The following is a 27,814-nucleotide window of genomic DNA, read 5'->3' as shown; positions in this document are numbered from 1 at the left end:
CCTCTAGTGGTGTCTGCAGTGCTCCCTCTAGTGGTGTCTGCAGTGCTCCCTCTAGTGGTGTCTGCAGTGCTCTCTAGTGTATTCCGCAGTTCTCCCTGTAGTGGTGTCTGCAGTGCTCCCTCTAGTGGTGTCTGCAGTGCTCCCTCTAGTGGTGTCTGCAGTGCTCCCTCTAGTGGTGTCTGCAGTGCTCCCTCTAGTGGTGTCTGCAGTGCTCCCTCTAGTGGGGTCTGCAGTGCTCCCTCTAGTGGTGTCTGCAGTGCTCCCTCTAGTGGTGTCTGCAGTGCTCCCTCTAGTGGTGTCTGCAGTGCTCCCTCTAGTGGTGTCCGCAGTACTCCTTCTAGTGGTGTCTGCAGTGCTCCCTCTAGTGTTGTGCTCCCTCTAGTGGTGTCTGCAGTGCTCCCTCTAGTGGTGTCTGCAGTGCTCCCTCTAGTGGTGTCTGCAGTGCTCCCTCTAGTGGTGTCTGCAGTACTGCTTCTAGTGGTGTCTGCAGTGCTCCCTCTAGTGGTGTCAGCAGTGCTCCCTCTAGTGGTGTCTGCAGTGCTCCCTCTAGTGGTGTCTGCAGTGCTCCCTCTAGTGGTGTCTGCAGTGCTCCCTCTAGTGGTGTCTGCAGTACTCCTTCTAGTGGTGTCTGCTGTTGTGAGTTCTGTTTTTGGGCTCCCTCTGGTGGTTATTGATGGTACTGGGTGACTTGTGTTCTCTGCGGTTTCTGGTGTCCACCTGTTCCATCAGGTTATGTGAGTTTCCTATTTAACCTGGCTTTTTTGTCATTTCCTCGCCGGCTATCAATGTAATCAGCGTGTCTTTTTACCTCGGCTCCCTGCGTCTGTTATCTTCAGGACAAGCTAAGTTTTGATTTTCCTGTTCCACGTTTTGCTTAATTTTTGTCTTAGTCCAGCTTGCAGATATGTGATTCCTTGCTGCTGGTTGCTCTAGTGGGCTGGAATTACTCCTCATGTTCCATGAGTTGGCACATGAGTTCAAGTAATTTCAGGATGGTTTTTCGAAGGGTTTTTCGCTGACCGCGCAGTTCACTTTTGTATCCTCTGCTATCTAGCTTTAGCGGGCCTCATTTTTGCTGATTCTATTTTCATAACTACGTATGTGCTTTCCTCTCATTTCACCGTTATTACATGTGGGGGGCTGCTATTTCTGTGGGGTGTTTCTCTGGAGGCAAGTGAGGTCTGTGTTTCTTCTGATAGGGGAAGTTAATCCTTCGGCTGGCGCGAGACGTCTAGGAATCATCGTAGGCACGTTCCCCGGCTACTGCTAGTTGTGTGTTTAGGTTCAGGATCGCGGTCAGCTCAGGTTCCATCACCCTAGAGCTTGTTTTGTTTTTGTGCTTGTCCTTTTGTGATCCCCTGCCATTGGGATCATGACAGTCTGCAGTACTCCTTCTAGTGGTGTCTGCAGTGCTCCCTCTAGTGTTTTCCGCAGTTCTCCCTCTAATGGTGTCTACATTGCTCGCTCTAATGGTGTCTGCAGTGCTCCCTCTAGTGGTGTCTGCAGTGCTCCCTCTAATGGTGTCTGCAGTGCTCCCTCTAGTGGTGTCTGCAGTGCTCCCTCTAGTGGTGTCTGCAGTGCTCCCTCTACTGGTGTCTGCAGTGCTCCCTCTAGTGGTGTCTGCAGTGCTCCCTCTAGTGTTTTCCGCAGTTCTCCCTCTAATGGTGTCTGCATTGCTCCCTCTAATGGTGTCTGCATTGCTCCCTCTAGTGGTGTCTGCAGTGCTCCCTCTAGTGGTGTCTGCAGTGCTCCCTCTAGTGGTGTCTGCAGTGCTCCCTCTAGTGTTTTCCGCAGTTCTCCCTCTAATGGTGTCTGCATTGCTCCCTATAATGGTGTCTGCAGTGCTCCCTCTAGTGGTGTCTGCAGTGCTCCCTCTAGTGGTGTCTGCAGTACTCCTTCTAGTGGTGTCTGCAGTGCTCTCTAATGTTTTCCGGAGTTCTCCCTGTAGTGGTGTCTGCATTGCTCCCTCTAGTGGTGTCTGCAGTGCTCCCTCTAGTGGTGTCTGCAGTGCTCCCTCTAGTGGTGTCTGCAGTGCTCCCTCTAGTGGTGTCTGCAGTGCTCCCTCTAGTGGTGTCTGCAGTGCTCCCTCTAGTGGTGTCTGCAGTGCTCCCTCTAGTGGTGTCTGCAGTACTCCCTCTAGTGGTGTCTGCAGTGCTCCCTCTAGTGGTGTCTGCAGTGCTCTCTCTAGTGGTGTCTGCAGTGCTCCCTCTAGTGGTGTCTGCAGTGCTCCCTCTAGTGGTGTCTGCAGTGCTCCCTCTAGTGGTGTCTGCAGTGCTCCCTCTAGTGGTGTCTGCAGTGCTCCCTCTAGTGGTGTCTGCAGTGCTCCCTCTAGTGGTGTCTGCAGTACTCCCTCTAGTGGTGTCTGCAGTGCTCCCTCTAGTGGTGCCCGCAGTACTCCTTCTAGTGGTGTCTGCAGTGCTCCCTATAGAGTTGTGCTCCCTCTAGTGGTGTCTGCAGTGCTCCCTCTAGTGGTGTCTGCAGTGCTCCCTCTAGTGGTGTCTGCAGTGCTCCCTCTAGTGGTGTCTGCAGTACTGCTTCTAGTGGTGTCTGCAGTGCTCCCTCTAGTGGTGTCTGCAGTGCTCCCTCTAGTGGTGTCTGCAGTGCTCCCTCTAGTGGTGTCTGCAGTGCTCCCTCTAGTGGTGTCTGCAGTGCTCCCTCTAGTGGTGTCTGCAGTACTCCTTCTAGTGGTGTCTGCAGTACTCCTTCTAGTGGTGTCTGCAGTGCTCCCTCTAGTGTTTTCCGCAGTTCTCCCTCTAATGGTGTCTACATTGCTCCCTCTAGTGGTGTCTGCAGTGCTCCCTCTAGTGGTGTCTGCAGTGCTCCCTCTAATGGTGTCTGCAGTGCTCTCTCTAGTGGTGTCTGCAGTGCTCCCTCTAGTGGTGTCTGCAGTGCTCCCTCTAGTGGTGTCTGCAGTGCTTTCTCTAGTGGTGTCTGCAGTGCTCCCTCTAGTGGTGTCTGCAGTGCTCCCTCTAGTGTTTTCCGCAGTTCTCCCTCTAATGGTGTCTGCATTGCTCCCTCTAATGGTGTCTGCAGTGCTCCCTCTAGTGGTGTCTGCAGTGCTCCCTCTAGTGGTGTCTGCAGTGCTCCCTCTAGTGGTGTCTGCAGTACTCCTTCTAGTGGTGTCTGCAGTGCTCCCTCTAGTGTTTTCTGTAGTGCTCCCTCTAGTGGTGTCTGCAGTGCTCCCTATAGTGGTGTCGGCAGTGCTCCCTCTAGTGGTGTCTGCAGTGCTCCCTCTAGTGGTGTCTGCAGTTCTCCCTCTAATGGTGTCTGCATTGCTCCCTCTAATGGTGTCTGCAGTGGTCCCTCTAGTGGTGTCTGCAGTGCTCCCTCTAGTGGTGTCTGCAGTGCTCCCTCTAGTGGTGTCTGTAGTACTCCTTCTAGTGGTGTCTGCAGTGCTCCCTCTAGTGGTGTCTGCAGTGCTCCCTCTAGTGGTGTCTGCAGTGCTCCCTCTAGTGGTGTCTGCAGTACTACTTCTAGTGGTGTCTGCAGTGCTCCCTCTAGTGATGTCTGCAGTGCTCCCTCTAGTGGTGTCTGCAGTGCTCCCTCTAGTGGTGTCTGCAGTGCTCCCTCTAGTGGTGTCTGCAGTGCTCCCTCTAGTGTTTTCTGCAGTGCTCCCTCTAGTGGTGTCTGCAGTGCTCCCTCTAGTGGTGTCTGCAGTGCTCTCTCTAGTGGTGTTTGCAGTGCTCCTTCTAGTGTTTTCCACAGTGCTCCCTCTAGTGGTGTCTGCAGTGCTCCCTCTAGTGGTGTCTGCAGTGCTCCCTCTAGTGGTGTCTGCAGTGCTCCCTCTAGTGGTGTCTGCAGTGCTCCCTCTAGTGGTGTCTGCAGTGCTCTCTAGTGTATTCCGCAGTTCTCCCTGTAGTGGTGTCTGCAGTGCTCCCTGTAGTGGTGTCTGCAGTGCTCCCTCTAGTGGTGTCTGCAGTGCTCCCTCTAGTGGTGTCTGCAGTGCTCCCTCTAGTGGTGTCTGCAGTGCTCCCTCTAGTGGTGTCTGCAGTGCTCCCTCTAGTGGTGTCTGCAGTGCTCCCTCTAGTGGTGTCTGCAGTACTCCCTCTAGTGGTGTCTGCAGTGCTCCCTCTAGTGGTGTCCGCAGTACTCCTTCTAGTGGTGTCTGCAGTGCTCCCTCTAGTGTTGTGCTCCCTCTAGTGGTGTCTGCAGTGCTCCCTCTAGTGGTGTCTGCAGTGCTCCCTCTAGTGGTGTCTGCAGTGCTCCCTCTAGTGGTGTCTGCAGTACTGCTTCTAGTGGTGTCTGCAGTGCTCCCTCTAGTGGTGTCAGCAGTGCTCCCTCTAGTGGTGTCTGCAGTGCTCCCTCTAGTGGTGTCTGCAGTGCTCCCTCTAGTGGTGTCTGCAGTGCTCCCTCTAGTGGTGTCTGCAGTACTCCTTCTAGTGGTGTCTGCTGTTGTGAGTTCTGTTTTTGGGCTCCCTCTGGTGGTTACTGATGGTACTGGGTGACTTGTGTTCTCTGCGGTCTCTGGTGTCCACCTGTTCCATCAGGTTATGGGAGTTTCCTATTTAACCTGGCTTTTTTGTCATTTCCTCGCCGGCTATCAATGTAATCAGCGTGTCTTTTTACCTCGGCTCCCTGCGTCTGTTATCTTCAGGACAAGCTAAGTTTTGATTTTCCTGTTCCACGTTTTGCTTAATTTTTGTCTTAGTCCAGCTTGCAGATATGTGATTCCTTGCTGCTGGTTGCTCTAGTGGGCTGAAATTACTCCTCATGTTCCATGAGTTGGCACATGAGTTCAAGTAATTTCAGGATGGTTTTTCGAAGGGTTTTTCGCTGACCGCGCAGTTCACTTTTGTATCCTCTGCTATCTAGCTTTAGCGGGCCTCATTTTTGCTGATTCTATTTTCATAACTACGTATGTGCTTTCCTCTCATTTCACCGTTATTACATGTGGGGGGCTGCTATTTCTGTGGGGTGTTTCTCTGGAGGCAAGTGAGGTCTGTGTTTCTTCTGATAGGGGAAGTTAATCCTTCGGCTGGCGCGAGACGTCTAGGAATCATCGTAGGCACGTTCCCCGGCTACTGCTAGTTGTGTGTTTAGGTTCAGGATCGCGGTCAGCTCAGGTTCCATCACCCTAGAGCTTGTTTTGTTTTTGTGCTTGTCCTTTTGTGATCCCCTGCCATTGGGATCATGACAGTCTGCAGTACTCCTTCTAGTGGTGTCTGCAGTGCTCCCTCTAGTGTTTTCCGCAGTTCTCCCTCTAATGGTGTCTACATTGCTCGCTCTAATGGTGTCTGCAGTGCTCCCTCTAGTGGTGTCTGCAGTGGTCCCTCTAATGGTGTCTGCAGTGCTCTCTCTAGTGGTGTCTGCAGTGCTCCCTCTAGTGGTGTCTGCAGTGCTCCCTCTAGTGGTGTCTGCAGTGCTCCCTCTAGTGGTGTCTGCAGTGCTCCCTCTAGTGGTGTCTGCAGTGCTCCCTCTAGTGGTGTCTGCAGTGCTCCCTCTAGTGTTTTCCGCAGTTCTCCCTCTAATGGTGTCTGCATTGCTCCCTCTAATGGTGTCTGCAGTGCTCACTCTAGTGGTGTCTGCAGTGCTCCCTCTAGTGGTGTCTGCAGTGCTCCCTCTAGTGGTGTCTGCAGTGCTCCCTCTAGTGTTTTCCGCAGTTCTCCCTCTAATGGTGTCTGCATTGCTCCCTCTAATGGTGTCTGCAGTGCTCCCTCTAGTGGTGTCTGCAGTGCTCCCTCTAGTGGTGTCTGCAATACTCCTTCTAGTGGTGTCTGCAGTGCTCTCTAGTGTTTTCCGGAGTTCTCCCTGTAGTGGTGTCTGCATTGCTCCCTCTAGTGGTGTCTGCAGTGCTCCCTCTAGTGGTGTCTGCAGTGCTCCCTCTAGTGGTGTCTGCAGTGCTCCCTCTAGTGGTGTCTGCAGTGCTCCCTCTAGTGGTGTCTGCAGTGCTCCCTCTAGTGGTGTCTGCAGTGCTCCCTCTAGTGGTGTCTTCAGTGCTCCCTCTAGTGGTGTCTGCAGTGCTCCCTCTAGTGGTGTCTGCAGTGCTCCCTCTAGTGGTGTCTGCAGTACTCCCTCTAGTGGTGTCTGCAGTGCTCCCTCTAGTGGTGCCCGCAGTACTCCTTCTAGTGGTGTCTGCAGTGCTCCCTCTAGTGTTGTGCTCCCTCTAGTGGTGTCTGCAGTGCTCCCTCTAGTGGTGTCTGCAGTGCTCCCTCTAGTGGTGTCTGCAGTGCTCCCTCTAGTGGTGTCTGCAGTACTGCTTCTAGTGGTGTCTGCAGTGCTCCCTCTAGTGGTGTCTGCAGTGCTCCCTCTAGTGGTGTCTGCAGTGCTTCCTCTAGTGGTGTCTGCAGTGCTCCCTCTAGTGGTGTCTGCAGTGCTCCCTCTAGTGGTGTCTGCAGTGCTCCCTCTAGTGGTGTCTGCAGTACTCCTTCTAGTGGTGTCTGCAGTACTCCTTCTAGTGGTGTCTGCAGTGCTCCCTCTAGTGTTTTCCGCAGTTCTCCCTCTAATGGTGTCTACATTGCTCCCTCTAGTGGTGTCTGCAGTGCTCCCTCTAGTGGTGTCTGCAGTGCTCCCTCTAATGGTGTCTGCAGTGCTCTCTCTAGTGGTGTCTGCAGTGCTCCCTCTAGTGGTGTCTGCAGTGCTCCCTCTAGTGGTGTCTGCAGTGCTTTCTCTAGTGGTGTCTGCAGTGCTCCCTCTAGTGGTGTCTGCAGTGCTCCCTCTAGTGTTTTCCGCAGTTCTCCCTCTAATGGTATCTGCATTGCTCCCTCTAATGGTGTCTGCAGTGCTCCCTCTAGTGGTGTCTGCAGTGCTCCCTCTAGTGGTGTCTGCAGTGCTCCCTCTAGTGGTGTCTGCAGTGCTCCCTCTAGTGGTGTCTGCAGTGCTCCCTCTAGTGTTTTCCGCAGTTCTCCCTCTAATGGTGTCTGCATTGCTCCCTCTAATGGTGTCTGCAGTGCTCCCTCTAGTGGTGTCTGCAGTGCTCCCTCTAGTGGTGTCTGCAATACTCCTTCTAGTGGTGTCTGCAGTGCTCTCTAGTGTTTTCCGGAGTTCTCCCTGTAGTGGTGTCTGCATTGCTCCCTCTAGTGGTGTCTGCAGTGCTCCCTCTAGTGGTGTCTGCAGTGCTCCCTCTAGTGGTGTCTGCAGTGCTCCCTCTAGTGGTGTCTGCAGTGCTCCCTCTAGTGGTGTCTGCAGTGCTCCCTCTAGTGGTGTCTGCAGTGCTCCCTCTAGTGGTGTCTTCAGTGCTCCCTCTAGTGGTGTCTGCAGTGCTCCCTCTAGTGGTGTCTGCAGTGCTCCCTCTAGTGGTGTCTGCAGTACTCCCTCTAGTGGTGTCTGCAGTGCTCCCTCTAGTGGTGCCCGCAGTACTCCTTCTAGTGGTGTCTGCAGTGCTCCCTCTAGTGTTGTGCTCCCTCTAGTGGTGTCTGCAGTGCTCCCTCTAGTGGTGTCTGCAGTGCTCCCTCTAGTGGTGTCTGCAGTGCTCCCTCTAGTGGTGTCTGCAGTACTGCTTCTAGTGGTGTCTGCAGTGCTCCCTCTAGTGGTGTCTGCAGTGCTCCCTCTAGTGGTGTCTGCAGTGCTCCCTCTAGTGGTGTCTGCAGTGCTCCCTCTAGTGGTGTCTGCAGTGCTCCCTCTAGTGGTGTCTGCAGTGCTCCCTCTAGTGGTGTCTGCAGTACTCCTTCTAGTGGTGTCTGCAGTACTCCTTCTAGTGGTGTCTGCAGTGCTCCCTCTAGTGTTTTCCGCAGTTCTCCCTCTAATGGTGTCTACATTGCTCCCTCTAGTGGTGTCTGCAGTGCTCCCTCTAGTGGTGTCTGCAGTGCTCCCTTTAATGGTGTCTGCAGTGCTCTCTCTAGTGGTGTCTGCAGTGCTCCCTCTAGTGGTGTCTGCAGTGCTCCCTCTAGTGGTGTCTGCAGTGCTTTCTCTAGTGGTGTCTGCAGTGCTCCCTCTAGTGGTGTCTGCAGTGCTCCCTCTAGTGTTTTCCGCAGTTCTCCCTCTAATGGTATCTGCATTGCTCCCTCTAATGGTGTCTGCAGTGCTCCCTCTAGTGGTGTCTGCAGTGCTCCCTCTAGTGGTGTCTGCAGTGCTCCCTCTAGTGGTGTCTGCAGTGCTCCCTCTAGTGGTGTCTGCAGTGCTCCCTCTAGTGTTTTCCGCAGTTCTCCCTCTAATGGTGTCTGCATTGCTCCCTCTAATGGTGTCTGCAGTGCTCCCTCTAGTGGTGTCTGCAGTGCTCCCTCTTGTGGTGTCTGCAGTGCTCCCTCTAGTGGTGTCTGCAGTGCTCCCTCTAGTGTTTTCCGCAGTTCTCCCTCTAATGGTGTCTGCATTGCTCCCTCTAATGGTGTCTGCAGTGCTCCCTCTAGTGGTGTCTGCAGTGCTCCCTCTAGTGGTGTCTGCAATACTCCTTCTAGTGGTGTCTGCAGTGCTCTCTAGTGTTTTCCGGAGTTCTCCCTGTAGTGGTGTCTGCATTGCTCCCTCTAGTGGTGTCTGCAGTGCTCCCTCTAGTGGTGTCTGCAGTGCTCCCTCTAGTGGTGTCTGCAGTGCTCCCTCTAGTGGTGTCTGCAGTGCTCCCTCTAGTGGTGTCTGCAGTGCTCCCTCTAGTGGTGTCTGCAGTGCTCCCTCTAGTGGTGTCTGCAGTGCTCCCTCTAGTGGTGTCTGCAGTGCTCCCTCTAGTGGTGTCTGCAGTGCTCCCTCTAGTGGTGTCTGCAGTACTCCCTCTAGTGGTGTCTGCAGTGCTCCCTCTAGTGGTGCCCGCAGTACTCCTTCTAGTGGTGTCTGCAGTGCTCCCTCTATTGTTGTGCTCCCTCTAGTGGTGTCTGCAGTGCTCCCTCTAGTGGTGTCTGCAGTGCTCCCTCTAGTGGTGTCTGCAGTGCTCCCTCTAGTGGTGTCTGCCGTACTGCTTCTAGTGGTGTCTGCAGTGCTCCCTCTAGTGGTGTCTGCAGTGCTCCCTCTAGTGGTGTCTGCAGTGCTCCCTCTAGTGGTGTCTGCAGTGCTCCCTCTAGTGGTATCTGCAGTGCTCCCTCTAGTGGTGTCTGCAGTGCTCCCTCTAGTGGTGTCTGCAGTACTCCTTCTAGTGGTGTCTGCAGTACTCCTTCTAGTGGTGTCTGCAGTGCTCCCTCTAGTGTTTTCCGCAGTTCTCCCTCTAATGGTGTCTACATTGCTCCCTCTAGTGGTGTCTGCAGTGCTCCCTCTAGTGGTGTCTGCAGTGCTCCCTCTAATGGTGTCTGCAGTGCTCTCTCTAGTGGTGTCTGCAGTGCTCCCTCTAGTGGTGTCTGCAGTGCTCCCTCTAGTGGTGTCTGCAGTGCTTTCTCTAGTGGTGTCTGCAGTGCTCCCTCTAGTGGTGTCTGCAGTGCTCCCTCTAGTGTTTTCCGCAGTTCTCCCTCTAATGGTGTCTGCATTGCTCCCTCTAATGGTGTCTGCAGTGCTCCCTCTAGTGGTGTCTGCAGTGCTCCCTCTAGTGGTGTCTGCAGTGCTCCCTCTAGTGGTGTCTACAGTACTCCTTCTAGTGGTGTCTGCAGTGCTCCCTCTAGTGTTTTCTGTAGTGCTCCCTCTAGTGGTGTCTGCAGTGCTCCCTCTAGTGGTGTCGGCAGTGCTCCCTCTAGTGGTGTCTGCAGTGCTCCCTCTAGTGGTGTCTGCAGTTCTCCCTCTAATGGTGTCTGCATTGCTCCCTCTAATGGTGTCTGCAGTGGTCCCTCTAGTGGTGTCTGCAGTGCTACCTCTAGTGGTGTCTGCAGTGCTCCCTCTAGTGGTGTCTGTAGTACTCCTTCTAGTGGTGTCTGCAGTGCTCCCTCTAGTGGTGTCTGCAGTGCTCCCTCTAGTGGTGTCTGCAGTGCTCCCTCTAGTGGTGTCTGCAGTACTCCTTCTAGTGGTGTCTGCAGTGCTCCCTCTAGTGATGTCTGCAGTGCTCCCTCTAGTGGTGTCTGCAGTGCTCCCTCTAGTGGTGTCTGCAGTGCTCCCTCTAGTGGTGTCTGCAGTGCTCCCTCTAGTGTTTTCTGCAGTGCTCCCTCTAGTGGTGTCTGCAGTGCTCCCTCTAGTGGTGTCTGCAGTGCTCTCTCTAGTGGTGTTTGCAGTGCTCCTTCTGGTGTTTTCCACAGTGCTCCCTCTAGTGGTGTCTGCAGTGCTCCCTCTAGTGGTGTCTGCAGTGCTTCCTCTAGTGGTGTCTGCAGTGCTCCCTCTAGTGGTGTCTGCAGTGCTCCCTCTAGTGGTGTCTGCAGTGCTCTCTAGTGTATTCCGCAGTTCTCCCTGTAGTGGTGTCTGCAGTGCTCCCTCTAGTGGTGTCTGCAGTGCTCCCTCTAGTGGTGTCTGCAGTGCTCCCTCTAGTGGTGTCTGCAGTGCTCCCTCTAGTGGTGTCTGCAGTGCTCCCTCTAGTGGTGTCTGCAGTACTCCCTGTAGTGGTGTCTGCAGTGCTCCCTCTAGTGGTGTCCGCAGTACTCCTTCTAGTGGTGTCTGCAGTGCTCCCTCTAGTGTTGTGCTCCCTCTAGTGGTGTCTGCAGTGCTCCCTCTAGTGGTGTCTGCAGTGCTCCCTCTAGTGGTGTCTGCAGTACTGCTTCTAGTGGTGTCTGCAGTGCTCCCTCTAGTGGTGTCAGCAGTGCTCCCTCTAGTGGTGTCTGCAGTGCTCCCTCTAGTGGTGTCTGCAGTGCTCCCTCTAGTGGTGTCTGCAGTGCTCCCTCTAGTGGTGTCTGCAGTACTCCTTCTAGTGGTGTCTGCTGTTGTGAGTTCTGTTTTTGGGCTCCCTCTGGTGGTTACTGATGGTACTGGGTGACTTGTGTTCTCTGCGGTCTCTGGTGTCCACCTGTTCCATCAGGTTATGGGAGTTTCCTATTTAACCTGGCTTTTTTGTCATTTCCTCGCCGGCTATCAATGTAATCAGCGTGTCTTTTTACCTCAGCTCCCTGCGTCTGTTATCTTCAGGACAAGCTAAGTTTTGATTTTCCTGTTCCACGTTTTGCTTAATTTTTGTCTTAGTCCAGCTTGCAGATATGTGATTCCTTGCTGCTGGTTGCTCTAGTGGGCTGAAATTACTCCTCATGTTCCATGAGTTGGCACATGAGTTCAAGTAATTTCAGGATGGTTTTTCGAAGGGTTTTTCGCTGACCGCGCAGTTCACTTTTGTATCCTCTGCTATCTAGCTTTAGCGGGCCTCATTTTTGCTGATTCTATTTTCATAACTACGTATGTGCTTTCCTCTCATTTCACCGTTATTACATGTGGGGGGCTGCTATTTCTGTGGGGTGTGTCTCTGGAGGCAAGTGAGGTCTGTGTTTCTTCTGATAGGGGAAGTTAATCCTTCGGCTGGCGCGAGACGTCTAGGAATCATCGTAGGCACGTTCCCCGGCTACTGCTAGTTGTGTGTTTAGGTTCAGGATCGCGGTCAGCTCAGGTTCCATCACCCTAGAGCTTGTTTTGTTTTTGTGCTTGTCCTTTTGTGATCCCCTGCCATTGGGATCATGACAGTCTGCAGTACTCCTTCTAGTGGTGTCTGCAGTGCTCCCTCTAGTGTTTTCCGCAGTTCTCCCTCTAATGGTGTCTACATTGCTCGCTCTAATGGTGTCTGCAGTGCTCCCTCTAGTGGTGTCTGCAGTGCTCCCTCTAATGGTGTCTGCAGTGCTCTCTCTAGTGGTGTCTGCAGTGCTCCCTCTAGTGGTGTCTGCAGTGCTCCCTCTAGTGGTGTCTGCAGTGCTCCCTCTAGTGGTGTCTGCAGTGCTCCCTCTAGTGGTGTGTGCAGTGCTCCCTCTAGTGGTGTCTGCAGTGCTCCCTCTAGTGGTGTCTGCAGTGCTCCCTCTAGTGGTCTCTGCAGTGCTCCCTCTAGTGGTGTCTGCAGTGCTCCCTCTAGTGGTGTCCGCAGTGCTCCCTCTAGTGGTGTCCGCAGTACTCCTTCTAGTGGTGTCTGCAGTGCTCCCTCTAGTGTTGTGCTCCCTCTAGTGGTGTCTGCAGTGCTCCCTCTAGTGGTGTCTGCAGTGCTCCCTCTAGTGGTGTCCGCAGTACTCCTTCTAGTGGTGTCTGCAGTGCTCCCTCTAGTGTTGTGCTCCCTCTAGTGGTGTCAGCAGTGCTCCCTCTAGTGGTGTCTGCAGTGCTCCCTCTAGTGGTGTCTGCAGTGCTCCCTCTAGTGGTGTCTGCAGTGCTCCCTCTAGTGGTGTCTGCAGTACTCCTTCTAGTGGTGTCTGCTGTTGTGAGTTCTGTTTTTGGGCTCCCTCTGGTGGTTACTGATGGTACTGGGTGACTTGTGTTCTCTGCGGTCTCTGGTGTCCACCTGTTCCATCAGGTTATGGGAGTTTTCTATTTAACCTGGCTTTTTTGTAATTTCCTCGCCGGCTATCAATGTAATCAGCGTGTCTTTTTACCTCGGCTCCCTGCGTCTGTTATCTTCAGGACAAGCTAAGTTTTGATTTTCCTGTTCCACGTTTTGCTTAATTTTTGTCTTAGTCCAGCTTGCAGATATGTGATTCCTTGCTGCTGGTTGCTCTAGTGGGCTGAAATTACTCCTCATGTTCCATGAGTTGGCACATGAGTTCAAGTAATTTCAGGATGGTTTTTCGAAGGGTTTTTCGCTGACCGCGCAGTTCACTTTTGTATCCTCTGCTATCTAGCTTTAGCGGGCCTCATTTTTGCTGATTCTATTTTCATAACTACGTATGTGCTTTCCTCTCATTTCACCGTTATTACATGTGGGGGGCTGCTATTTCTGTGGGGTGTTTCTCTGGAGGCAAGTGAGGTCTGTGTTTCTTCTGATAGGGGAAGTTAATCCTTCGGCTGGCGCGAGACGTCTAGGAATCATCGTAGGCACGTTCCCTGGCTACTGCTAGTTGTGTGTTTAGGTTCAGGATCGCGGTCAGCTCAGGTTCCATCACCCTAGAGCTTGTTTTGTTTTTGTGCTTGTCCTTTTGTGATCCCCTGCCATTGGGATCATGACAGTCTGCAGTACTCCTTCTAGTGGTGTCTGCAGTGCTCCCTCTAGTGTTTTCCGCAGTTCTCCCTCTAATGGTGTCTACATTGCTCGCTCTAATGGTGTCTGCAGTGCTCCCTCTAGTGGTGTCTGCAGTGCTCCCTCTAATGGTGTCTGCAGTGCTCTCTCTAGTGGTGTCTGCAGTGCTCCCTCTAGTGGTGTCTGCAGTGCTCCCTCTAGTGGTGTCTGCAGTGCTCCCTCTAGTGGTGTCTGCAGTGCTCCCTCTAGTGGTGTCTGCAGTGCTCCCTCTAGTGGTGTCTGCAGTGCTCCCTCTAGTGTTTTCCGCAGTTCTCCCTCTAATGGTGTCTGCATTGCTCCCTCTAATGGTGTCTGCAGTGCTCCCTCTAGTGGTGTCTGCAGTGCTCCCTCTAGAGGTGTCTGCAGTGCTCCCTCTAGTGGTGTCTGCAGTGCTCCCTCTAGTGTTTTCCGCAGTTCTCCCTCTAATGGTGTCTGCAGTGCTCCCTCTAGTGGTGTCTGCAGTGCTCCCTCTAGTGGTGTCTGCAGTACTCCTTCTAGTGGTGTCTGCAGTGCTCTCTAGTGTTTTCCGGAGTTCTCCCTGTAGTGGTGTCTGCATTGCTCCCTCTAGTGGTGTCTGCAGTGCTCCCTCTAGTGGTGTCTGCAGTGCTCCCTCTAGTGGTGTCTGCAGTGCTCCCTCTAGTGGTGTCTGCAGTACTCCTTCTAGTGGTGTCTGCAGTGCTCTCTAGTGTTTTCCGGAGTTCTCCCTGTAGTGGTGTCTGCATTGCTCCCTCTAGTGGTGTCTGCAGTGCTCCCTCTAGTGGTGTCTGCAGTGCTCCCTCTAGTGGTGTCTGCAGTGCTCCCTCTAGTGGTGTCTGCAGTGCTCCCTCTAGTGGTGTCTGCAGTGCTCCCTCTAGTGGTGTCTGCAGTGCTCCCTCTAGTGGTGTCTGCAGTGCTCCCTCTAGTGGTGTCTGCAGTGCTCCCTCTAGTGGTGTCTGCAGTGCTCCCTCTAGTGGTGTCTGCAGTGCTCCCTCTAGTGCTGTCTGCAGTGCTCCTTCTAGTGGTGTCCGCAGTACTCCCTCTAGTGGTGTCTGCATTGCTCCCTCTAGTGGTGTCCGCAGTACTCCTTCTAGTGGTGTCTGCAGTGCTCCCTCTAGTGTTGTGCTCCCTCTAGTGGTGTCTGCAGTGCTCCCTCTAGTGGTGTCTGCAGTGCTCCCTCTAGTGGTGTCTGCAGTACTGCTTCTAGTGGTGTCTGCAGTGCTCCCTCTAGTGGTGTCTGCAGTGCTCCCTCTAGTGGTGTCTGCAGTGCTCCCTCTGGTGGTGTCTGCAGTGCTCCCTCTAGTGGTGTCTGCAGTGCTCCCTCTAGTGGTGTCTGCAGTGCTCCCTCTAGTGGTGTCTGCAGTACTCCTTCTAGTGGTGTCTGCAGTACTCCTTCTAGTGGTGTCTGCAGTGCTCTCTCTAGTGTTTTCCGCAGTTCTCCCTCTAATGGTGTCTACATTGCTCCCTCTAGTGGTGTCTGCAGTGCTCCCTCTAGTGGTGTCTGCAGTGCTCCCTCTAATGGTGTCTGCAGTGCTCTCTCTAGTGGTGTCCGCAGTGCTCCCTCTAGTGGTGTCTACAGTGCTCCCTCTAGTGGTGTCTGCAGTGCTCCCTCTAGTGGTGTCTGCAGTGCTCCCTCTAGTGTTTTCCGCAGTTCTCCCTCTAATGGTGTCTGCATTGCTCCCTCTAATGGTGTCTGCAGTGCTCCCTCTAGTGGTGTCTGCAGTGCTCCCTCTAGTGGTGTCTGCAGTGCTCCCTCTAGTGGTGTCTGCAGTGCTCCCTCTAGTGTTTTCCGCAGTTCTCCCTCTAATGGTGTCTGCAGTGCTCCCTCTAGTGGTGTCTGCAGTGCTCCCTCTAGTGGTGTCTGCAGTACTCCTTCTAGTGGTGTCTGCAGTGCTCTCTAGTGTTTTCCGGAGTTCTCCCTGTAGTGGTGTCTGCATTGCTCCCTCTAGTGGTGTTTGCAGTGCTCCCTCTAGTGGTGTCTGCAGTGCTCCCTCTAGTGGTGTCTGCAGTGCTCCCTCTAGTGGTGTCTGCAGTGCTCCCTCTAGTGGTGTCTGCAGTGCTCCCTCTAGTGGTGTCTGCAGTGCTCCCTCTAGTGGTGTCTGCAGTGCTCCCTCTAGTGGTGTCTGCAGTGCTCCCTCTAGTGGTGTCCGCAGTACTCCCTCTAGTGGTGTCTGCATTGCTCCCTCTAGTGGTGTCCGCAGTACTCCTTCTAGTGGTGTCTGCAGTGCTCCCTCTAGTGTTGTGCTCCCTCTAGTGGTGTCTGCAGTGCTCCCTCTAGTGGTGTCTGCAGTGCTCCCTCTAGTGGTGTCTGCAGTACTGCTTCTAGTGGTGTCTGCAGTGCTCCCTCTAGTGGTGTCTGCAGTGCTCCCTCTAGTGGTGTCTGCAGTGCTCCCTCTAGTGGTGTCTGCAGTGCTCCCTCTAGTGGTGTCTGCAGTGCTCCCTCTAGTGGTGTCTGCAGTGCTCCCTCTAGTGGTGTCTGCAGTACTCCTTCTAGTGGTGTCTGCAGTACTCCTTCTAGTGGTGTCTGCAGTGCTCTCTCTAGTGTTTTCCGCAGTTCTCCCTCTAATGGTGTCTACATTGCTCCCTCTAGTGGTGTCTGCAGTGCTCCCTCTAGTGGTGTCTGCAGTGCTCCCTCTAATGGTGTCTGCAGTGCTCTCTCTAGTGGTGTCTGCAGTGCTCCCTCTAGTGGTGTCTACAGTGCTCCCTCTAGTGGTGTCTGCAGTGCTCCCTCTAGTGGTGTCTGCAGTGCTCCCTCTAGTGGTGTCTGCAGTGCTCCCTCTAGTGTTTTCCGCAGTTCTCCCTCTAATGGTGTCTGCATTGCTCCCTCTAATGGTGTCTGCAGTGCTCCCTCTAGTGGTGTCTGCAGTGCTCCCTCTAGTGGTGTCTGCAGTGCTCCCTCTAGTGGTGTCTGCAGTGCTCCCTCTAGTGTTTTCCGCAGTTCTCCCTCTAATGGTGTCTGCATTGCTCCCTCTAATGGTGTCTGCAGTGCTCCCTCTAGTGGTGTCTGCAGTGCTCCCTCTAGTGGTGTCTGTAGTACTCCTTCTAGTGGTGTCTGCAGTGCTCCCTCTAGTGTTTTCCGCAATTCTCCCTCTAATGGTGTCTGCAGTGCTCCCTCTAGTGGTGTCTGCAGTGCTCCCTCTAGTGGTGTCTGCATTGCTCTCTCTAGTGGTGTCTGCAGTGCTCCCTCTAGTGGTGTCTGCAGTGCTCCCTCTAGTGGTGTCTGCAGTGCTCCCTCTAGTGGTGTCTGCAGTGCTCCCTCTAGTGGTGTCTGCAGTGCTCCCTCTAGTGGTGTCTGCAGTGCTCCCTCTAGTGGTGTCTGTAGTACTCCTTCTAGTGGTGTCTGCAGTGCTCCCTCTAGTGTTTTCCGCAATTCTCCCTCTAATGGTGTCTGCAGTGCTCCCTCTATTGGTGTCTGCAGTGCTCCCTCTAGTGGTGTCTGCAGTGCTCTCTCTAGTGGTGTCTGCAGTGCTCCCTCTAGTGGTGTCTGCAGTGCTCCCTCTAGTGGTGTCTGCAGTGCTCCCTCTAGTGGTGTCTGCAGTACTGCTTCTAGTGGTGTCTGCAGTGCTCCCTCTAGTGGTGTCTGCAGTGCTCCCTCTAGTGGTGTCTGCAGTGCTCCCTCTAGTGGTGTCTGCAGTGCTCCCTCTAGTGGTGTCTGCAGTGCTCCCTCTAGTGGTGTCTGCAGTGCTCCCTCTAGTGGTGTCTGCAGTACTCCTTCTAGTGGTGTCTGCAGTACTCCTTCTAGTGGTGTCTGCAGTGCTCTCTCTAGTGTTTTCCGCAGTTCTCCCTCTAATGGTGTCTACATTGCTCCCTCTAGTGGTGTCTGCAGTGCTCCCTCTAGTGGTGTCTGCAGTGCTCCCTCTAATGGTGTCTGCAGTGCTCTCTCTAGTGGTGTCCGCAGTGCTCCCTCTAGTGGTGTCTACAGTGCTCCCTCTAGTGGTGTCTGCAGTGCTCCCTCTAGTGGTGTCTGCAGTACTCCCTCTAGTGTTTTCCGCAGTTCTCCCTCTAATGGTGTCTGCATTGCTCCCTCTAATGGTGTCTGCAGTGCTCCCTCTAGTGGTGTCTGCAGTGCTCCCTCTAGTGGTGTCTGCAGTGCTCCCTCTAGTGGTGTCTGCAGTGCTCCCTCTAGTGTTTTCCGCAGTTCTCCCTCTAATGGTGTCTGCAGTGCTCCCTCTAGTGGTGTCTGCAGTGCTCCCTCTAGTGGTGTCTGCAGTACTCCTTCTAGTGGTGTCTGCAGTGCTCTCTAGTGTTTTCCGGAGTTCTCCCTGTAGTGGTGTCTGCATTGCTCCCTCTAGTGGTGTCTGCATTGCTCCCTCTAGTGGTGTCTGCAGTGCTCCCTCTAGTGGTGTCTGCAGTGCTCCCTCTAGTGGTGTCTGCAGTGCTCCCTCTAGTGGTGTCTGCAGTGCTCCCTCTAGTGGTGTCTGCAGTGCTCCCTCTAGTGGTGTCTGCAGTGCTCCCTCTAGTGGTGTCTGCAGTGCTCCCTCTAGTGGTGTCTGCAGTGCTCCCTCTAGTGGTGTCTGCAGTGCTCCCTCTAGTGGTGTCTGCAGTGCTCCCTCTAGTGGTGTCCGCAGTACTCCCTCTAGTGGTGTCTGCATTGCTCCCTCTAGTGGTGTCCGCAGTACTCCTTCTAGTGGTGTCTGCAGTGCTCCCTCTAGTGTTGTGCTCCCTCTAGTGGTGTCTGCAGTGCTCCCTCTAGTGGTGTCTGCAGTGCTCCCTCTAGTGGTGTCTGCAGTACTGCTTCTAGTGGTGTCTGCAGTGCTCCCTCTAGTGGTGTCTGCAGTGCTCCCTCTAGTGGTGTCTGCAGTGCTCCCTCTAGTGGTGTCTGCAGTGCTCCCTCTAGTGGTGTCTGCAGTGCTCCCTCTAGTGGTGTCTGCAGTGCTCCCTCTAGTGGTGTCTGCAGTACTCCTTCTAGTGGTGTCTGCAGTACTCCTTCTAGTGGTGTCTGCAGTGCTCTCTCTAGTGTTTTCCGCAGTTCTCCCTCTAATGGTGTCTACATTGCTCCCTCTAGTGGTGTCTGCAGTGCTCCCTCTAGTGGTGTCTGCAGTGCTCCCTCTAATGGTGTCTGCAGTGCTCTCTCTAGTGGTGTCTGCAGTGCTCCCTCTAGTGGTGTCTACAGTGCTCCCTCTAGTGGTGTCTGCAGTGCTCCCTCTAGTGGTGTCTGCAGTGCTCCCTCTAGTGGTGTCTGCAGTGCTCCCTCTAGTGTTTTCCGCAGTTCTCCCTCTAATGGTGTCTGCATTGCTCCCTCTAATGGTGTCTGCAGTGCTCCCTCTAGTGGTGTCTGCAGTGCTCCCTCTAGTGGTGTCTGCAGTGCTCCCTCTAGTGGTGTCTGCAGTGCTCCCTCTAGTGTTTTCCGCAGTTCTCCCTCTAATGGTGTCTGCATTGCTCCCTCTAATGGTGTCTGCAGTGCTCCCTCTAGTGGTGTCTGCAGTGCTCCCTCTAGTGGTGTCTGTAGTACTCCTTCTAGTGGTGTCTGCAGTGCTCCCTCTAGTGTTTTCCGCAATTCTCCCTCTAATGGTGTCTGCAGTGCTCCCTCTAGTGGTGTCTGCAGTGCTCCCTCTAGTGGTGTCTGCATTGCTCTCTCTAGTGGTGTCTGCAGTGCTCCCTCTAGTGGTGTCTGCAGTGCTCCCTCTAGTGGTGTCTGCAGTGCTCCCTCTAGTGGTGTCTGCAGTGCTCCCTCTAGTGGTGTCTGCAGTGCTCCCTCTAGTGGTGTCTGCAGTGCTCCCTCTAGTGGTGTCTGTAGTACTCCTTCTAGTGGTGTCTGCAGTGCTCCCTCTAGTGTTTTCCGCAATTCTCCCTCTAATGGTGTCTGCAGTGCTCCCTCTAGTGGTGTCTGCAGTGCTCCCTCTAGTGGTGTCTGCAGTGCTCTCTCTAGTGGTGTCTGCAGTGCTCCCTCTAGTGGTGTCTGCAGTGCTCCCTCTAGTGGTGTCTGCAGTGCTCCCTCTAGTGGTGTCTGCAGTGCTCCCTCTAGTGGTGTCTGCAGTGCTCCCTCTAGTGTTTTCCGCAGTTCTCCCTCTAATGGTGTCTGCATTGCTCCCTATAATGGTGTCTGCAGTGCTCCCTCTAGTGGTGTCTGCAGTGCTCCCTCTAGTGGTGTCTGCAGTGCTCCCTCTAGTGGTGTCTGCAGTGCTCCCTCTAGTGGTGTCTGCAGTTCTCCCTCTAGTGTTTTCCGCAGTTCTCACTCTAATGGTGTCTGCATTGCTCCCTCTAATGGTGTCTGCAGTGCTCCCTCTAATGGTGTGTGCAGTGCTCCCTCTAGTGGTGTCTGCAGTGCTCCCTCTAGTGGTGTCTGCAGTGCTCCCTCTAGTGGTGTCTGCAGTGCTCCCTCTAGTGTTTTCCGCATTTCTCCCTCTAATGGTGTCTGCATTGCTCCCTCTAATGTTGTCTGCAGTGCTCCCTCTAGTGGTGTCTGCAGTGCTCCCTCTAGTGGTGTTTGCAGTGCTCCCTCCTGTGGTGTCTGCAGTGCTCCCTCTAGTGGTGTCTGCAGTGCTCCCTCTAGTGGTGTCTGCAGTGCTCCCTCTAGTGGTGTCTGCAGTACTCCTTGTAGTGGTGTCTGCAGTGCTCCCTCTAGTATTTTTTGTAGTGCTCCCTCTAGTGGTGTCTGCAGTGCTCCCTCTAGTGGTGTCTGCAGTGCTCCCTCCAGTGGTGTCTGCAGTGCTCCCTCTAGTGGTGTCTGCAGTGCTCCCTCTAGTGGTGTCTGCAGTACTCCTTCTAGTGGTGTCTGCAGTGCTCCCTCTAGTGTTTTTTGTAGTGCTCCCTCTAGTGGTGTCTGCAGTGCTCCCTCTAGTGGTGTCTGCAGTGCTCCCTCTAGTGGTGTCTGCAGTGCTCCCTCTAGTGGTGTCTGCAGTGCTCCCTCTAGTGGTGTCTGCAGTGCTCCCTCTAGTGGTGTCTGCAGTGCTCCCTCTAGTGGTGTCTGCAGTGCTCCCTCTAGTGGTGTTTGCAGTGCTCCCTCTAGTGGTGTGTGCAGTGCTCCCTCTAGTGGTGTGTGCAGTGCTCCCTCTAGTGGTGTCTGCAGTGCTCCCTCTAGTGGTGTCTGCAGTGCTCCCTCTAGTGGTGTCTGCAGTGCTCCCTCTAGTGGTGTCTGCAGTGCTCCCTCTAGTGGTGTCTGCAGTGCTCCCTCTAGTGGTGTCTGCAGTGCTCCCTCTAGTGGTGTCTGCAGTGCTCCCTCTAGTGGTGTCTGCAGTGCTCCCTCTAGTGGTGTCCGCAGTACTCCTTCTAGTGGTGTCTGCAGTGCTCCCTCTAGTGTTGTGCTCCCTATAGTGGTGTCTGCAGTGCTCCCTCTAGTGGTGTCTGCAGTGCTCCCTCTAGTGGTGTCTGCAGTGCTCCCTCTAGTGGTGTCTGCAGTACTGCTTCTAGTGGTGTCTGCAGTGCTCCCTCTAGTGGTGTCTGCAGTGCTCCCTCTAGTGGTGTCTGCAGTGCTCCCTCTAGTGGTGTCTGCAGTACTCCTTCTAGTGGTGTCTGCAGTGCTCCCTCTAGTGGTGTCTGCAGTGCTCCCTCTAGTGGTGTCTGCAGTGCTCCCTCTAGTGGTGTCTGCAGTACTCCTTCTAGTGGTGTCTGCAGTGCTCCCTCTAGTGGTGTCTGCAGTGCTCCCTGTAGTGTTTTCTGTACTGCTCCCTCTAGTGGTGTCTGCAGTACTCCTTCTAGTGGTGTCTGCAGTGCTCCCTCTAGTGTTTTCTGCAGTGCTCCCTCTAGTGGTGTCTGCAGTGCTCCCTCTAGTGGTGTCCGCAGTTCTCCCTCTAATGGTGTCTGCATTGCTCCCTCTAGTGGTGTCTGCAGTGCTCCCTCTAGTGGTGTCTGCAGTACTCCTTCTAGTGTTTTCTGCAGTGCTCCCTCTAGTGTTTTCTGCAGTGCTCCCTCTAGTGGTGTCTGCAGTGCTCCCTCTAGTGGTGTCTGCAGTGCTCCCTCTAGTGGTGTCTGCAGTGCTCCCTCTAGTGGTGTCCGCAGTTCTCCCTCTAATGGTGTCTGCATTGCTCCCTCTAATGGTGTCTGCAGTGCTCCCTCTAATGGTGTCTGCAGTGCTCCCTCTAGTGGTGTCTGCAGTGCTCCCTCTAGTGGTGTCTGCAGTGCTCCCTCTAGTGGTGTCTGCAGTGCTCCCTCTAGTGGTGTCTGCAGTGCTCCCTCTAGTGGTGTCTGCAGTGCTCACTCTAATGGTGTCTGCATTGCTCCCTCTAATGGTGTCTGCAGTGCTCCCTCTAGTGGTGTCTGCAGTGCTCCCTCTAGTGGTGTCTGCAGTGCTCCCTCTAGTGGTGTCTGCGGTACTCCTTCTAGTGTTTTCTGCAGTGCTCCCTCTAGTGTTTTCTGCAGTGCTCCCTCTAGTGGTGTCTGCAGTGCTCCCTCTAGTGGTGTCTGCAGTGCTCCCTCTAGTGGTGTCCGCAGTTCTCCCTCTAATGGTGTCTGCATTGCTCCCTCTAATGGTGTCTGCATTGCTCCCTCTAGTGGTGTCTGCAGTGCTCCCTCTAGTGGTGTTTGCAGTGCTCCCTCCTGTGGTGTCTGCAGTGCTCCCTCTAGTGGTGTCTGCAGTGCTCCCTCTAGTGGTGTCTGCAGTGTTCCCTCTAGTGGTGTCTGCAGTACTCCTTCTAGTGGTGTCTGCAGTGCTCCCTCTAGTGTTTTTTGTAGTGCTCCCTCTAGTGGTGTCTGCAGTGCTCCCTCTAGTGGTGTCTGCAGTGCTCCCTCCAGTGGTGTCTGCAGTGCTCCCTCTAGTGGTGTCTGCAGTGCTCCCTCTAGTGGTGTCTGCAGTACTCCTTCTAGTGGTGTCTGCAGTGCTCCCTCTAGTGTTTTTTGTAGTGCTCCCTCTAGTGGTGTCTGCAGTGCTCCCTCTAGTGGTGTCTGCAGTGCTCCCTCTAGTGGTGTCTGCAGTGCTCCCTCTAGTGGTGTCTGCAGTGCTCCCTCTAGTGGTGTCTGCAGTGCTCCCTCTAGTGGTGTCTGCAGTGCTCCCTCTAGTGGTGTCTGCAGTGCTCCCTCTAGTGGTGTCTGCAGTGCTCCCTCTAGTGGTGTCTGCAGTGCTCCCTCTAGTGGTGTCTGCAGTGCTCCCCCTCGTGGTGTCTGCAGTGCTCCCCCTCGTGGTGTCTGCAGTGCTCCCCCTCGTGGTGTCTGCAGTGCTCCCTCTCGTGGTGTCTGCAGTGCTCCCTCTCGTGGTGTCTGCAGTGCTCCCTCTCGTGGTGTCTGCAGTGCTCCCTCTCGTGGTGTCTGCAGTGCTCCCTCTAGTGGTGTCTGCAGTGCTCCCTCTAGTGGTGTCTGCAGTGCTCCCTCTCGTGGTGTCTGCAGTGCTCCCTCTCGTGGTGTCTGCAGTGCTCCCTCTCGTGGTGTCTGCAGTGCTCCCTCTCGTGGTGTCTGCAGTGCTCCCTCTCGTGGTGTCTGCAGTGCTCCCTCTCGTGGTGTCTGCAGTGCTCCCTCTAGTGGTGTCTGCAGTGCTCCCTCTAGTGGTGTCTGCAGTGATCCCTCTAGTGGTGTCTGCAGTGCTCCCTCTAGTGGTGTCTGCAGTGATCCCTCTAGTGGTGTCTGCAGTGCTCCCTCTCGTGCTGTCTGCAGTGCTCCCTCTCGTGGTGTCTGCAGTGCTCCCTCTCGTGGTGTCTGCAGTGCTCCCTCTCGTGGTGTCTGCAGTGCTCCCTCTAGTGGTGTCTGCAGTGCTCCCTCTCGTGGTGTCTGCAGTGCTCCCTCTAGTGGTGTCTGTAGTGCTCCCTCTAGTGGTGTCTGCAGTGCTCCCTCTAGTGGTGTCTGCAGTGCTCCCTCTAGTGGTGTCTGCAGTGCTCCCTCTCGTGGTGTCTGCAGTGCTCCCTCTAGTGGTGTCTGCAGTGCTCCCTCTCGTGGTGTCTGTAGTGCTCCCTCTAGTGGTGTCTGCAGTGCTCCCTCTAGTGGTGTCTGCAGTGCTCCCTCTCGTGGTGTCTGCAGTGCTCTCTCTCGTGGTGTCTGCAGTGCTCCCTCTAGTGGTGTCTGCAGTGCTCCCTCTAGTGGTGTCTGCAGTGCTCCCTCTAGTGGTGTCTGCAGTGCTCCCTCTAGTGGTGTCTGCAGTGCTCCCTCTCGTGGTGTCTGCAGTGCTCCCTTTAGTGGTGTCTGCAGTGCTCCCTCTCGTGGTGTCTGTAGTGCTCCCTCTAGTGGTGTCTGCAGTGCTCCCTCTAGTGGTGTCTGCAGTGCTCCCTCTAATGGTGTCTGCAGTGCTCCCTCTAGTGGTGTCTGCAGTGCTCCCTCTAGTGGTGTCTGCAGTGCTCCCTCTAGTGGTGTCTGCAGTGCTCCCTCTAGTGGTGTCTGCAGTGCTCCCTCTAGTGGTGTCTGCAGTGCTCCCTCTAGTGGTGTCTGCAGTGCTCCCTCTAGTGGTGTCTGCAGTACTCCTTCTAGTGGTGTCTGCAGTGCTCCCTCTAGTGTTTTTTGTAGTGCTCCCTCTAGTGGTGTCTGCAGTGCTCCCTCTAGTGGTGTCTGCAGTGCTCCCTCCAGTGGTGTCTGCAGTGCTCCCTCTAGTGGTGTCTGCAGTGCTCCCTCTAGTGGTGTCTGCAGTACTTCTTCTAGTGTTGTCTGCAGTACTCCCTCTAGTGGTGTCTGCAGTGCTCCCTCTAGTGGTATCTGCAGTGCTCCCTCCAGTGGTGTCTGCAGTGCTCCCTCTAGTGGTGTCTGCAGTGCTCCCTCTAGTGGTGTCTGCAGTGCTCCCTCTAGTGGTGTCTGCAGTACTTCTTCTAGTGGTGTCTGCAGTGCTCCCTCTAGTGTTTTTTGTAGTGCTCCCTCTAGTGGTGTCTGCAGTGCTCCCTCTAGTGGTGTCTGCAGTGCTCTCTCTAGTGGTGTCTGCAGTGCTCCCTCTAGTGGTGTCTGCAGTGCTCCCTCTAGTGGTGTCTGCAGTGCTCCCTCTAGTGGTGTCTGCAGTGCTCCCTCTAGTGGTGTCTGCAGTGCTCCCTCTAGTGGTGTTTGCAGTGCTCCCTCTAGTGGTGTGTGCAGTGCTCCCTCTAGTGGTGTCTGCAGTGCTCCCTCTAGTGGTGTCTGCAGTGCTCCCTCTAGTGGTGTCTGCAGTGCTCCCTCTTGTGGTGTCTGCAGTGCTCCCTCTAGTGGTGTCTGCAGTGCTCCCTCTAGTGGTGTCTGCAGTGCTCCCTCTAGTGGTGTCTGCAGTGCTCACTCTAATGGTGTCTGCAGTGCTCCCTCTAGTGGTGTCTGCAGTGCTCCCTCTAGTGGTGTCTGCAGTGCTCCCTCTAGTGGTGTCTGCAGTGCTCCCTCTAGTGGTGTTTGCAGTGCTCCCTCTAGTGGTGTCTGCAGTGCTCCCTCTAGTGGTGTCTGCAGTGCTCCCTCTAGTGGTGTCTGCCGTGCTCCCTCTAGTGGTGTCTGCAGTGCTCCCTCTAGTGGTGTCTGCAGTGCTCCCTCTAGTGGTGTCTGCAGTGCTCACTCTAATGGTGTCTGCATTGCTCCCTCTAATGGTGTCTGCAGTGCTCCCTCTAGTGGTGTCTGCAGTGCTCCCTCTAGTGGTGTCTGCAGTGCTCCCTCTAGTGGTGTCTGCGGTACTCCTTCTAGTGTTTTCTGCAGTGCTCCCTCTAGTGTTTTCTGCAGTGCTCCCTCTAGTGGTGTCTGCAGTGCTCCCTCTAGTGGTGTCTGCAGTGCTCCCTCTAGTGGTGTCCGCAGTTCTCCCTCTAATGGTGTCTGCATTGCTCCCTCTAATGGTGTCTGCATTGCTCCCTCTAGTGGTGTCTGCAGTGCTCCCTCTAGTGGTGTTTGCAGTGCTCCCTCCTGTGGTGTCTGCAGTGCTCCCTCTAGTGGTGTCTGCAGTGCTCCCTCTAGTGGTGTCTGCAGTGCTCCCTCTAGTGGTGTCTGCAGTACTCCTTCTAGTGGTGTCTGCAGTGCTCCCTCTAGTGTTTTTTGTAGTGCTCCCTCTAGTGGTGTCTGCAGTGCTCCCTCTAGTGGTGTCTGCAGTGCTCCCTCCAGTGGTGTCTGCAGTGCTCCCTCTAGTGGTGTCTGCAGTGCTCCCTCTAGTGGTGTCTGCAGTACTCCTTCTAGTGGTGTCTGCAGTGCTCCCTCTAGTGTTTTTTGTAGTGCTCCCTCTAGTGGTGTCTGCAGTGCTCCCTCTAGTGGTGTCTGCAGTGCTCCCTCTAGTGGTGTCTGCAGTGCTCCCTCTAGTGGTGTCTGCAGTGCTCCCTCTAGTGGTGTCTGCAGTGCTCCCTCTAGTGGTGTCTGCAGTGCTCCCTCTAGTGGTGTGTGCAGTGCTCCCTCTAGTGGTGTCTGCAGTGCTCCCTCTAGTGGTGTCTGCAGTGCTCCCTCTAGTGGTGTCTGCAGTGCTCCCTCTAGTGGTGTCTGCAGTGCTCCCCCTCGTGGTGTCTGCAGTGCTCCCCCTCGTGGTGTCTGCAGTGCTCCCCCTCGTGGTGTCTGCAGTGCTCCCTCTCGTGGTGTCTGCAGTGCTCCCTCTCGTGGTGTCTGCAGTGCTCCCTCTCGTGGTGTCTGCAGTGCTCCCTCTTGTGGTGTCTGCAGTGCTCCCTCTAGTGGTGTCTGCAGTGCTCCCTCTAGTGGTGTCTGCAGTGCTCCCTCTCGTGGTGTCTGCAGTGCTCCCTCTCGTGGTGTCTGCAGTGCTCCCTCTCGTGGTGTCTGCAGTGCTCCCTCTCGTGGTGTCTGCAGTGCTCCCTCTCGTGGTGTCTGCAGTGCTCCCTCTCGTGGTGTCTGCAGTGCTCCCTCTAGTGGTGTCTGCAGTGCTCCCTCTAGTGGTGTCTGCAGTGATCCCTCTAGTGGTGTCTGCAGTGCTCCCTCTAGTGGTGTCTGCAGTGATCCCTCTAGTGGTGTCTGCAGTGCTCCCTCTCGTGCTGTCTGCAGTGCTCCCTCTCGTGGTGTCTGCAGTGCTCCCTCTCGTGGTGTCTGCAGTGCTCCCTCTCGTGGTGTCTGCAGTGCTCCCTCTAGTGGTGTCTGCAGTGCTCCCTCTCGTGTCTGCAGTGCTCCCTCTAGTGGTGTCTGTAGTGCTCCCTCTAGTGGTGTCTGCAGTGCTCCCTCTAGTGGTGTCTGCAGTGCTCCCTCTAGTGGTGTCTGCAGTGCTCCCTCTCGTGGTGTCTGCAGTGCTCCCTCTAGTGGTGTCTGCAGTGCTCCCTCTCGTGGTGTCTGTAGTGCTCCCTCTAGTGGTGTCTGCAGTGCTCCCTCTAGTGGTGTCTGCAGTGCTCCCTCTCGTGGTGTCTGCAGTGCTCTCTCTCGTGGTGTCTGCAGTGCTCCCTCTAGTGGTGTCTGCAGTGCTCCCTCTAGTGGTGTCTGCAGTGCTCCCTCTAGTGGTGTCTGCAGTGCTCCCTCTAGTGGTGTCTGCAGTGCTCCCTCTCGTGGTGTCTGCAGTGCTCCCTTTAGTGGTGTCTGCAGTGCTCCCTCTCGTGGTGTCTGTAGTGCTCCCTCTAGTGGTGTCTGCAGTGCTCCCTCTAGTGGTGTCCGCAGTGCTCCCTCTAGTGGTGTCTGCAGTGCTCCCTCTAATGGTGTCTGCAGTGCTCCCTCTAGTGGTGTCTGCAGTGCTCCCTCTAGTGGTGTCTGCAGTGCTCCCTCTAGTGGTGTCTGCAGTGCTCCCTCTAGTGGTGTCTGCAGTGCTCCCTCTAGTGGTGTCTGCAGTGCTCCCTCTAGTGGTGTCTGCAGTGCTCCCTCTAGTGGTGTCTGCAGTACTCCTTCTAGTGGTGTCTGCAGTGCTCCCTCTAGTGTTTTTTGTAGTGCTCCCTCTAGTGGTGTCTGCAGTGCTCCCTCTAGTGGTGTCTGCAGTGCTCCCTCCAGTGGTGTCTGCAGTGCTCCCTCTAGTGGTGTCTGCAGTGCTCCCTCTAGTGGTGTCTGCAGTACTTCTTCTAGTGGTGTCTGCAGTACTCCCTCTAGTGGTGTCTGCAGTGCTCCCTCTAGTGGTATCTGCAGTGCTCCCTCCAGTGGTGTCTGCAGTGCTCCCTCTAGTGGTGTCTGCAGTGCTCCCTCTAGTGGTGTCTGCAGTGCTCCCTCTAGTGGTGTCTGCAGTACTTCTTCTAGTGGTGTCTGCAGTGCTCCCTCTAGTGTTTTTTTGTAGTGCTCCCTCTAGTGGTGTCTGCAGTGCTCCCTCTAGTGGTGTCTGCAGTGCTCTCTCTAGTGGTGTCTGCAGTGCTCCCTCTAGTGGTGTCTGCAGTGCTCCCTCTAGTGGTGTCTGCAGTGCTCCCTCTAGTGGTGTCTGCAGTGCTCCCTCTAGTGGTGTCTGCAGTGCTCCCTCTAGTGGTGTTTGCAGTGCTCCCTCTAGTGGTGTGTGCAGTGCTCCCTCTAGTGGTGTCTGCAGTGCTCCCTCTAGTGGTGTCTGCAGTGCTCCCTCTAGTGGTGTCTGCAGTGCTCCCTCTTGTGGTGTCTGCAGTGCTCCCTCTAGTGGTGTCTGCAGTGCTCCCTCTAGTGGTGTCTGCAGTGCTCCCTCTAGTGGTGTCTGCAGTGCTCCCTCTAGTGGTGTCTGCAGTGCTCCCTCTAGTGGTGTCTGCAGATAAGCAGAGTTTTATCATCCTCCCTGATATCAGTGTAAAGTCATTATGTTAACACTTTTCAGTGCGGAACACTGGACCTACAGCAATGTGACAGTGTGAATAAAGGACAAGGACCGGGCTGAACTCATTCCCTCATCGCACTGTACATAAAGCAGCAGGAAATTCTGTATATTTATATCTCCAGGTCATCCTGGTATACAAAGTAACACAAGAAGTGTGAAGTGTGCGTGTATCGCAGTGTACACCGTATCCTGCGCTGTGAGGGCGGACGCTTCCCTTACACTTTTGTTTTTATATTTTACCGGATCTGATACTTAGAGCCGTGTTTACAGAATGGAAGTGAAGGCAGATACTGAGAAAACAAGAAACCTGCCAACACTCCAAGCCATACTGTCTGCACAACAAAGCCCTGCCTAACCTATAGTCCTGTATGTGACCTGACCGCAGCTAGAGTGCAGCTCTGAGGCCCACGAGTAACAGAAACTGATTATCAAATCCTGCACAGAACATTGCATACACAGTGACTGCACCAGCAGAATAGTGAGTGCAGCTCTGGAGCAAAATA

The 27,814-nt window shown here is 54.7% G+C and overlaps 1 protein-coding gene across 1 annotated transcript in view; it reads left to right on the top strand.

Moving 5' to 3' along the window:
• CASR (calcium sensing receptor) overlaps window positions 1–27,814 on the top strand; it is a 196,556-nt gene that overhangs the window by 157,717 nt on the left and 11,025 nt on the right. The gene's annotated exons all lie outside the window — the stretch shown is intronic.

Source organism: Ranitomeya imitator, chromosome 3 (genome assembly GCF_032444005.1).
Source record: "Ranitomeya imitator isolate aRanImi1 chromosome 3, aRanImi1.pri, whole genome shotgun sequence".
Lineage (NCBI taxonomy): Eukaryota > Metazoa > Chordata > Amphibia > Anura > Dendrobatidae > Ranitomeya > Ranitomeya imitator.
This window is presented reverse-complemented; position numbering and strand designations above follow the sequence as displayed.